The sequence below is a fragment of the Gavialis gangeticus genome, unplaced genomic scaffold (assembly GCF_001723915.1).
Source record: "Gavialis gangeticus isolate Ggan-Ray unplaced genomic scaffold, GavGan_comp1, whole genome shotgun sequence".
Taxonomy (NCBI): Eukaryota; Metazoa; Chordata; order Crocodylia; family Gavialidae; genus Gavialis; species Gavialis gangeticus.
The window spans coordinates 13,004,490-13,013,346 of NW_017729027.1; the positions used below are offsets into that span (position 1 = coordinate 13,004,490).

General features: G+C 42.6%; 1 long non-coding RNA gene across 1 annotated transcript in view; it reads left to right on the plus strand.

Annotated features, from left to right (window-relative positions):
- The first annotated feature begins 6,959 nt into the window (after nucleotides 1-6,959).
- LOC109299847 overlaps nucleotides 6,960-8,857 on the plus strand; it is a 12,844-nt gene continuing 10,946 nt past the window's right edge. Inside the window, exon 1 of the long non-coding RNA XR_002098021.1 lies at nucleotides 6,960-7,059. This is a non-coding gene — a long non-coding RNA (uncharacterized LOC109299847). The remainder of the gene's footprint in view (nucleotides 7,060-8,857) is intronic.

An 8,857-nucleotide genomic window follows, 5' to 3' on the forward strand; every position in this document is an offset into this window, starting at 1 on the left:
CCGTGAGCTTGGCTTGCCAGCTCCGGGCAACCGTGACAGTTGACAGCAACAATATTTTGTGGGAAAATGGACCAGACAAAGAGCTAGTTCTCAGAGGAACAAGACAGAAGACTTCTGGAATGAGAAAAAGAAAATTCCCAACAGTAGGAGACAGAGAAAACAGAAAAGAAAAATATGTAAGGGAGAGTCTGAAGTGGAGAGTAACAGGTCTGAAACAGCAATTGCACAGTTACAAAAGGATATTCAAAATCACAGCATAACCCAAGAGGTAAAGATCTCTCTCAGACCCTTATCAGCAGGAATCTAGAACTGAGAACTCAGTACTTCAGAGAAAGAGAAAATTACTCCTTAAATCAGAGTAAGTTATTTTTAGGGTTAGAATCATTTAGGCCGTTTGAAGATTTCCATTAGTTCACACAGGGTGCATCTACACATGCAATTAATTTAACTGAATAAATTCTGGTGCAGTTTGTACCAGAGCTTATTGCTCTCAGGTACTTTGTTTCCATGTGCATCCAGGACTGCAGCATGTTGAGCTGGGGCAGACCAGCCCCAGCTGGCAGAGGGCCCGGGGGGGGTCAGCCTGCCAGCCCGGGGCTGCTCCGACCAAGCTCAGTGTGCTGCAGAGGGGATGGCTAGGGAATGAGGGTACTGTAGTGTAGAGCTAGCTGGCAGGCAACCCCAACACTGAAGTACCCTCTGCCCCAGCCAGCCATGTCAGTGTCTGCATATGCATTGTAGTGAACTAAATAATGCAGCTGCAGGATAGTACTTGTGTATACAAGAACTAACGTATGGCAGCATTTATTATCTTACTGCAGCTTAACAGGTCTGCACATGTAGATTCTGAGACTTTACTGTAGGGCTAATTCGGCAACTGCATAAAAGGACCTGTAGGTTACAGTGGACTGTAAAGTAATTATGAGCCAACAGTATGTCCTTGTTGCAAAGAAGGCTAATGGCATATTGGGCTGCATTATTAGGAACATTTTCAGCAGATTGAGGGAAGTGATTCTTCCCCTTTATTTGGCACTAGTAAAGTCACATTTGGAGTACTGTGTCCAGTTTGGGGCCTCCCACTACAAAAAAGATGTGGACAACATGGAGAGAGTCCAGCAGAAAGCAGTGAAAATGGTTATGGGGCTGGGGCACATGACTTATGAGGAGAGGCTGAGGGAAATGGGCTTATTTAGTGTGAAGAAAAGAAGACTGAGGGGATTCAACTACCTGAAGGGTGGTTCCAAAGAGGATAGAGCTAGACTGTTCTCAGTGGTGGCAGATGACAAAACAAGGAGCAGTCGTCTCAAGTTACAGGAAGGGAAGTTTAGGTTAGACATTAGGAAAACTCTCTCACTAAGAGGGTAGTGCAGTATTGCAGTGGGTTACCCAGAGAGGTAGTAGAATCTCCAATCTTGGAGATTTTTAAGTCCTGGCTAGACAAAGCCTTGGCTGGGATGATCTAGTTGGGGCTGGTACTGCTTTGAGCAGTTGGATTAGATGATCTTGTAAGGTGCCTTCCAACCCTCGTTTTCTATGATTCTAACTCCACACTAAAAGGCTTGTGTAGATGCACCCACAAGGTCCAGTACTGAATCCATAGGAGGAAAGGTGTGCACCTGGTATGCAACACCAGTCTGTGAGGGAGGTTTTAAAAAACCTGGAGGGTTCCCTCAGCTGTCTCCTGCCATAAGGAGGAATGATAAAGTGTTTTTAAAATAACTTTTGACTTCTTCCTTGAGTAATAAAATATAAAATTCTCACTGAAGCTGAGACCTGTATTTCTGTAACTGACACTTTGAGCTGGAAAAGAATGTTTATAATTTTTTTTTAAATTGAAAATTCAGTTTCTGAATAATTGCTGAAATGTTTCAGTTCAAGATGTCAAGTTGGAAAAATCTTTGAGTTATTCATTTTAGGGCACTTTCTATCTAATTCTCATCTAACAAAACTTTTGACATCTCCAAATCCCCTGTTTCACTTTGCTGAACCAGATCAACATACTTCATTTCTGCTACATCTAAATTTTTTTGAGTCCCTGTGAACTGCTGTGATGTGAAATGGATGCTGCAGCTTAGGTGTCCTATTCAGGTCTTCATTTGCCGCTGTTTTCACTTAATTAAAAGAAGTGACATGTTTCTGGTCACATCAGCCCAACTGAGCACTAAATAGTTGATTTAGATTTTCCCAACGGAAAACCAAAATGTCAGCAATATTTTAGAAACTGTATTTTCAGTTTAAAATAATGATGAAATTAATCCCCACACATTTAGCAGGGCAGTAACCAGAATTTCTTGAAAAGCATAGCACTTATGTGCTCAGATTTCTGTTTGAATGCAAAATTATGGTTTTTCTACATACAAATATGTGCAAAAATTTGCAAATATGACATTCTATGCATAAAAGCAGCAATGTAATATATAGAGAGAACTTAATTCCATGAAAGTCCAATAACTGAATGAGCCTTCCACCAACTTATGGGAAAGCCATAGTGGAATACCAGTAGATGCATTGGCAATGGTGTCCATGCAAAAGAGGGATTTTTAAATTAATGAAGTTAAGAGTATGCAAATGAGCAGAGGTTAATTGGTTGTTTCAATGTTTTATACAAAGAACAACAGAGGAAGGTGTGTGCAACTGGGAAAATAACAAAATAAAGGAAATAAATTGTAGGTGAAGTATTACAACTAAAGAGACATAAAGGCAAAACATAAGAAAAATACTGAAAAACAATTGAAAATATAGCTAAACTATATCCTAATTTTAGAAGCATTAATCACGTTTATTCCTATTTACATGAGTAATGAATCAGAAGTCAATGAACTAGATTAATAGATTCAAAGATTGTTAGGCGCTGGAAGGGACCTTGGAAGATCATCAGGTACAGCCCCTTACACTAGGCAGAAAAGACAACTGGGGATCAGGTGACCCCAGCAAGGTGACTGTCCAGTCTTCTCTTGAAGATTTCTAGGGTAGATGATTGCACCTCTGGGGGAGTTTATTCCATAGTCTAGACACCCTGACTGTGAAGAAGTTTTTCCTAGAGTTAAGCCTGAAGTGGTCTTCCAGGAGTTTGTGGCCATTACTCCTAGTTTTCCCCAAGGGTGCCCTGGTGAACAGTTGTGCACTGAGCTCTTGATGTATTTGATGTCAGCTACTACATGGAGCACTACTGATATTATAAAAAAATGGAAGCAAGTAAATCATGCTGTTGAACTTTCTCTCTCACTGTAAAATTTAGGACATGTCGGAGTAGGAACTGTCATCCTTCATTCAGAGATGTCCTTGGATCTGTGGACCCTTGTTGAAAATAATTTTGCATATGAATTGTTAAAGTTGTTAAAAATAACTGATTTTTCACCTGTGGCCAATGCTATGGCAGGCTGCCTTTCTCAAAAAAGTCTGACATGAAATCTTTATCCAGAGAAAACTGTTCTTCAAAAAAAAAGTTGAAACTGTATTTTTTCATGTATAGTCTGCCGGTTACATTTTTAATATGGATAAAATGCATAGATACTATTCAGATGAGTGCACAGATTATCAGTTAAAAAGAAGATGAGGTTGTTAAATGTTCTAGAGAGTTCATTTCATATTATTTCCTTCTGATAGAAATTTAGCTAATGGTTTATATCATTTTAACACAGGAAGGTTTTCATAATGCAGTTAAGAATGAGCAGAAGTTCTGATGGAGAAGACTTAGTTGAAGCTAATTGTATCTATAATTGCATTCTATGTAAACAAAGTCGGTTAAAGATAACATGCCTATGTGACTACATCTCTTCGCAACTTATGTCAAACCATTGCCAAGTGCCAAGGTAGGTGCAAAATAAGGAAGGTTTTTCCAGCAGGATGCCATACCTGCAAACTTCTGACTTAGCATCAATGGGCAAATGGCTGGTAACAAATAGTCTTATATCAGCAGCATATCCACAGAGGTGATCATATGTCCTTTAAGACCATTTCACAAGAACAGTAGATAGAGACTTTTTAAACTTCGTGAATCACATAAGGATTCCACACTGCCCCCTTCTTTGCCCTGCTCAGTGGCACCACTGCTCCCACTCCTCTCTCCCCTACCTGCTGCTTCCATTGTCCCAGATTCTAGAGCTACTCCTGCCCTGCTCTAACTGGGCTGTGCAGGGGCCAAGTTCAGTTGGGGATAGTGGCAGCAGCAGCGCTGGGCAGGTTTCTCCTTCTTGCCTGATCCTTCTAGGTGTTCCCTGCCATCCCAGAAGCAGATGCAGGGGTGAGGAAATAAGTCAGCTACCACTGTTCCTGTCCCTAAACCCAGCTGCCCATGGACCCTGGCTAGCACAGGGCAGGAGCCTCTTTAGAGTTCCTCCCACCCCTATGATAAACACATTATGTAAGCCTGGTTTAAATAGTAAAGGCTTTTAAGAGAAAGTAATAGTAAGACAAGAACTCTTGTTCCTCTCTTTCTTTCTCTGCAAGCACATCATCATTATAATGATGACAATGATGACAACTACTCACAATGCCTAGCACTTTCAGTCAAGGATCCCCAAAAAGTGATTACAAAGCCTGGACAAGTATTATTTCTCCCATGTAAAAGAAAATGTGATACAGAGAATTGTTTGTTATACAAGGTCAGGGAATGAGTCAGTGACAGAGCTATTCATAAAAAGGAAGTCACAGCAACTGAAAACAGAAAAAAAAAGAGTGGCAGAAAGGGAGAGCAGAGAGCCTCTAATGATGTGTATGGCAAAGTTAACAGCTTGGCTTCAACCTAGGAAATATTATGAATGCCATAATCACTACTTACAAAAGAAGAACCCCTTCCATCATATATTCCCCTCTGGGAATACGTAGCAAAGGTCTCTTCCCCTCTTTGGATATGTCTCTCTACCTTTTCTTCCTCCTTTTTTTCTTTTCCCTTTCCCTTTTTCACTATAAAATATAGAATTATTTGGGTATACGGAATTGTGTTTTACATTTTGTATGCGTGCATTTTGTATTCATGGCATTTGCACCTCTTGTATTTTATATTTTATACTCTTTACCTTATAACTGAATGTGTTCTCTTTTAGAAGTAAGTTATACACTGTAACAATGTTAGCAACGGTGGGAATTGAACTGCCACGTCCCTGTATCAGGCTGGCCCCTGAATGAGTGAGTGATTTAATGTGTAACATGGTAGCTAGCTTCAATAACAAGTTAACGAGTGGCAATTAACACCTATGGAAACCACGGACTAATGAGAGGAAGAAATCAATAGGAGCCAATGTAGCAGCCGGGAACTCCCTGAAACTTCACTGTTAAAGGTATAGAAGCCCCGGTTTGAACTAATCAATGCTGGAGAACAACTCTTGGGGCTGAAATACCCCTGATCAACCACTCCCAGAGCCCTATTTATCATGGCAATGAATTAATCAAAATTCATCAATGGACTCCCAAGACTGCACATATGCACAAGCATGACCCCTGGGGCTGACAGCTGTCATACAGCAGCCACCAAGGGGGATGTCCCATGAAGTCAACAGCCCCTGGATTGGGTAAGCCTGAGAACTGGAGAGTCACCAAAGTCTGCCAGAGAGGTATAAAAGGCAGTGAAGAATGACCCCCCAACAGTGCCCTATTTGACCTGACCAGCACTCTGCCTGTCCAGCCAGAAGGACCAGCTGGTGACCCCCTTCAGAAGCAACATCGCACTGAAAGAAGCCTCGACTGGCCATTGACGGCAGACTCCAGGGCTTGGGGATAGGTATATCTTGACACTGGTGCTTAGTATTCATAGCTAACTACTGTGAGTGTGTGCGCATGAGTATGTGTGTGTTTGAGGGGATCAGCCCCCAGGTTTATGATTTGACTTTTGCATCTGTCTAATAAACTAGAATTTTATGATGATCCTGCGAGTTGCTCCTTTGTAGTGAACAGTATTTGGTGGAGAATGAGGGGAAAATTCTAGGATTATTAATGGATTGTGTTGGTTGGCAAGTGGGGAGGCTGTGTCTCCAGATAGAACCCACATCCAAGGAGGAGTGGGTGAGCATTCAGCTATAGTCACCCAAAGGGGTGGGCATTGGTTACACAACCAATCTGCAGGACAGAGGAGGGTTAGAAATATATAGCACTCACCCAAGTGGCTGGGCATACCCGAGGAGGGTCAGGAACATACAAAACTCACCCAAGGGGATGGGCATATCCCAGCGAAGGGATTTGGTTGAAGAACTCCTGCGGAGCAGGGGCAGAGTCAGTTGGAAGTGTGAAGGCTCAAGGAAACTACTGCCTACCGGGAGCAAAGATTCAGGACGTGAAGGGGTGATCCAGGCCATGATCCAGCCCACCAATTACTACCCCATGGTCCTAATCCATGTGAGTACTAATGATGCAGCCAGGAGAAGCCCTGATCACCTGATGGCAGACTACCACGCTCTGGGAGGCGTGCTGAAGGAGATAGGCACACAGGTGTTTTTCTATCCTACCAGTGAGCAGATGTGGAAGACAGCACGTGATGTGCATTGCGGAGACCAACTGGCGACTTCGGGAATGGTGTCTCGAGGTGGGCTTTGGCTTCCTCAACAATGACCCACACATCACAACAAGAGACTTGCTTAGATGGGATGGGCTCCACCTTTCCCCCAGAGGTAAGCGTGTGTTTTCTTCTAGGTTGGCGGATCTCCTCCTGTGGGCTTTAAACTAGGCTCACTGGGGGAAGGGGAAGATGAGGGCAGAGGAAGCCTTGGACGGCCAAACCAAGCAACACCCACAAGTACAGCCCAGCCTAGACCGATGAGTGGAACATATACACAGGTAAGCAACAGGGACCAGGGTAATGCTGAAAGTAGGGGGCCAGGGCACACATCCATAGGAGGCCTCAAATGCCTCTACACAAATGCTCGTAATATGGGAAACAAGCAGGAGGAACTTACCATCCTGCTAGCTGACACCCAGATGAAAATGAACAATTAAGAAAGATAAATCAAGACAATGCCCAACAATTGAAAAAGGAGCTCCAGGAGCACAGGCTGCAAGTAGCAGCTGTCATCCGGGGACACCAAGCCTGGGATCCAGACATCCCCTTCAATCCAGGAGAGATCTGGGGTGGAATGAATGAGCACAGACTACAGCACCATCAGCATACTGGAGCTGGATGATTGGGGTCAGGGTAGCATTGGTTTTGGCTCAGAGTTGACTGAGGTTAAACAATTTACCATCTATTTGGTAGTTTAATGATAGTTCACATCACTGTTAGCAGGCATGCCTTCCTACATGGGACATCTATGTGATAGTGCTAGTGAAATTGGACTCTACCCATAGGCCTTCTGCTCCTAGAGAACAACAGTCCCATTATGGGACCAGGTTCTGTGGTTGAATGAATGATTCAAAGAAAAAATATATGTCCTCTAGGGACTCTAAAGACTTCAAGAATGGCAAAAAGTAGTTACTCAACTTTCTGCTCCCCTCCCCCCCAATATTAATTAATTTCCAAAATATTTTATTCCTATCCACATACATCTCCTAACTATAATTCTGTTCTTTAGAATAATTCCAATCTCTAGAAATGAACCTGGTAAATTGGTTAGAATGATGACCAAATAAAGCTACACTGTACTTAGAAGATCATGTTATAATAGGATATTATAGGAAGAGTATGCAAAAGTAGAAGAGTGCCTCAGTAGCCTATTATCATTCTTTTAAAATGTCAATAAAATGTATTGAGGAAACAGCGAACTATTTAACAATGTATTTAGACTTTCAAATGGCCTTTGATAAAGTACTTCATGAAAGACTGCTAAAAAAATTAAGTAGTGATAAAGTGAAAGGCAATTTATTATCATGGATTAAGTACTAGCTGAGACAGAAAACAGAAGAAAAAATGATCAATTTTCATCATGATCATTCAGTTATCACAAGATTTTGCACAAGGACTGGCATAGTTAATTATATGGAGCAGTGAGCTGGAAATGGCTGAGTGGCAAGATGGCAAAAGCTGTAGGTGATATAACATTATTTAAGTCAGCTAACACCAGAAAAACTGTGAGCAAAACCAGAGGAATCTAATTAGATTAAGTGAATAGCAGCAGGAAGGCAGATGAAATTCAGTGCTGGTAAATTAAAAGAACTGCTTAGCAGAGGAAACAAAATGAGCTACCATAGCATAAGGTTCTAAAATTAACCATTTCAACTCAGAACAAAGAGGTATACATCATTAGGTATGGCAGACATTACACTTAGACCTAGCTACGGTTAGGTCAATTTAAGTGCCGATCTGTACAGACACTTAGGAGGGAAGGTTAGATAGGGCAAGAAATGGCCAGCATGATATAAATTAGTTCACCTGAGGAGGTGAAATAAGTTTGATCAGGAACAGGTTAGCCCAAGCTACCAAGCATCTGCCTATATCTGGAGTATAGTTGCAGGGTTCAGAAAGTCCAACCACTCATCTCAGGCTCAGGGCTATGTTCCTCCACCTTGACCAGGCTATTTTCAGCCCCTCAACCCCCTGACCTCTGGACAGACCTCCCCCTGCCCACAAGGACCCACCAAAACCATGTTATGCAGACCTGTCAGCCCCTCTCCCAATCCTGCCAACCCTCCACTTCAGACCCACCAAAACATCAGATTCACTAGCCCTCTCTGATCCTCCCCTTCCCTCCCCACCATCCTCAAATTAGATCAGGTTCCTAGTGCAGCTTCAAATAGCAGTAAATGTGTACACACATTGCTCTCATAGATTCATAGATTCATAGATTAAGGGTCGGAAGGGACCTAGTAGATCTTCTAGCCCGACCCCCCGCCAGGGCGGGAGAACAACAAAAAACCCCAAAAAGAGAAATGGGACTCAAACGAGTCCAGCCAGGTAGGCATCCAGCCTCTTCTTAAAGACCCCCAGGGTAGG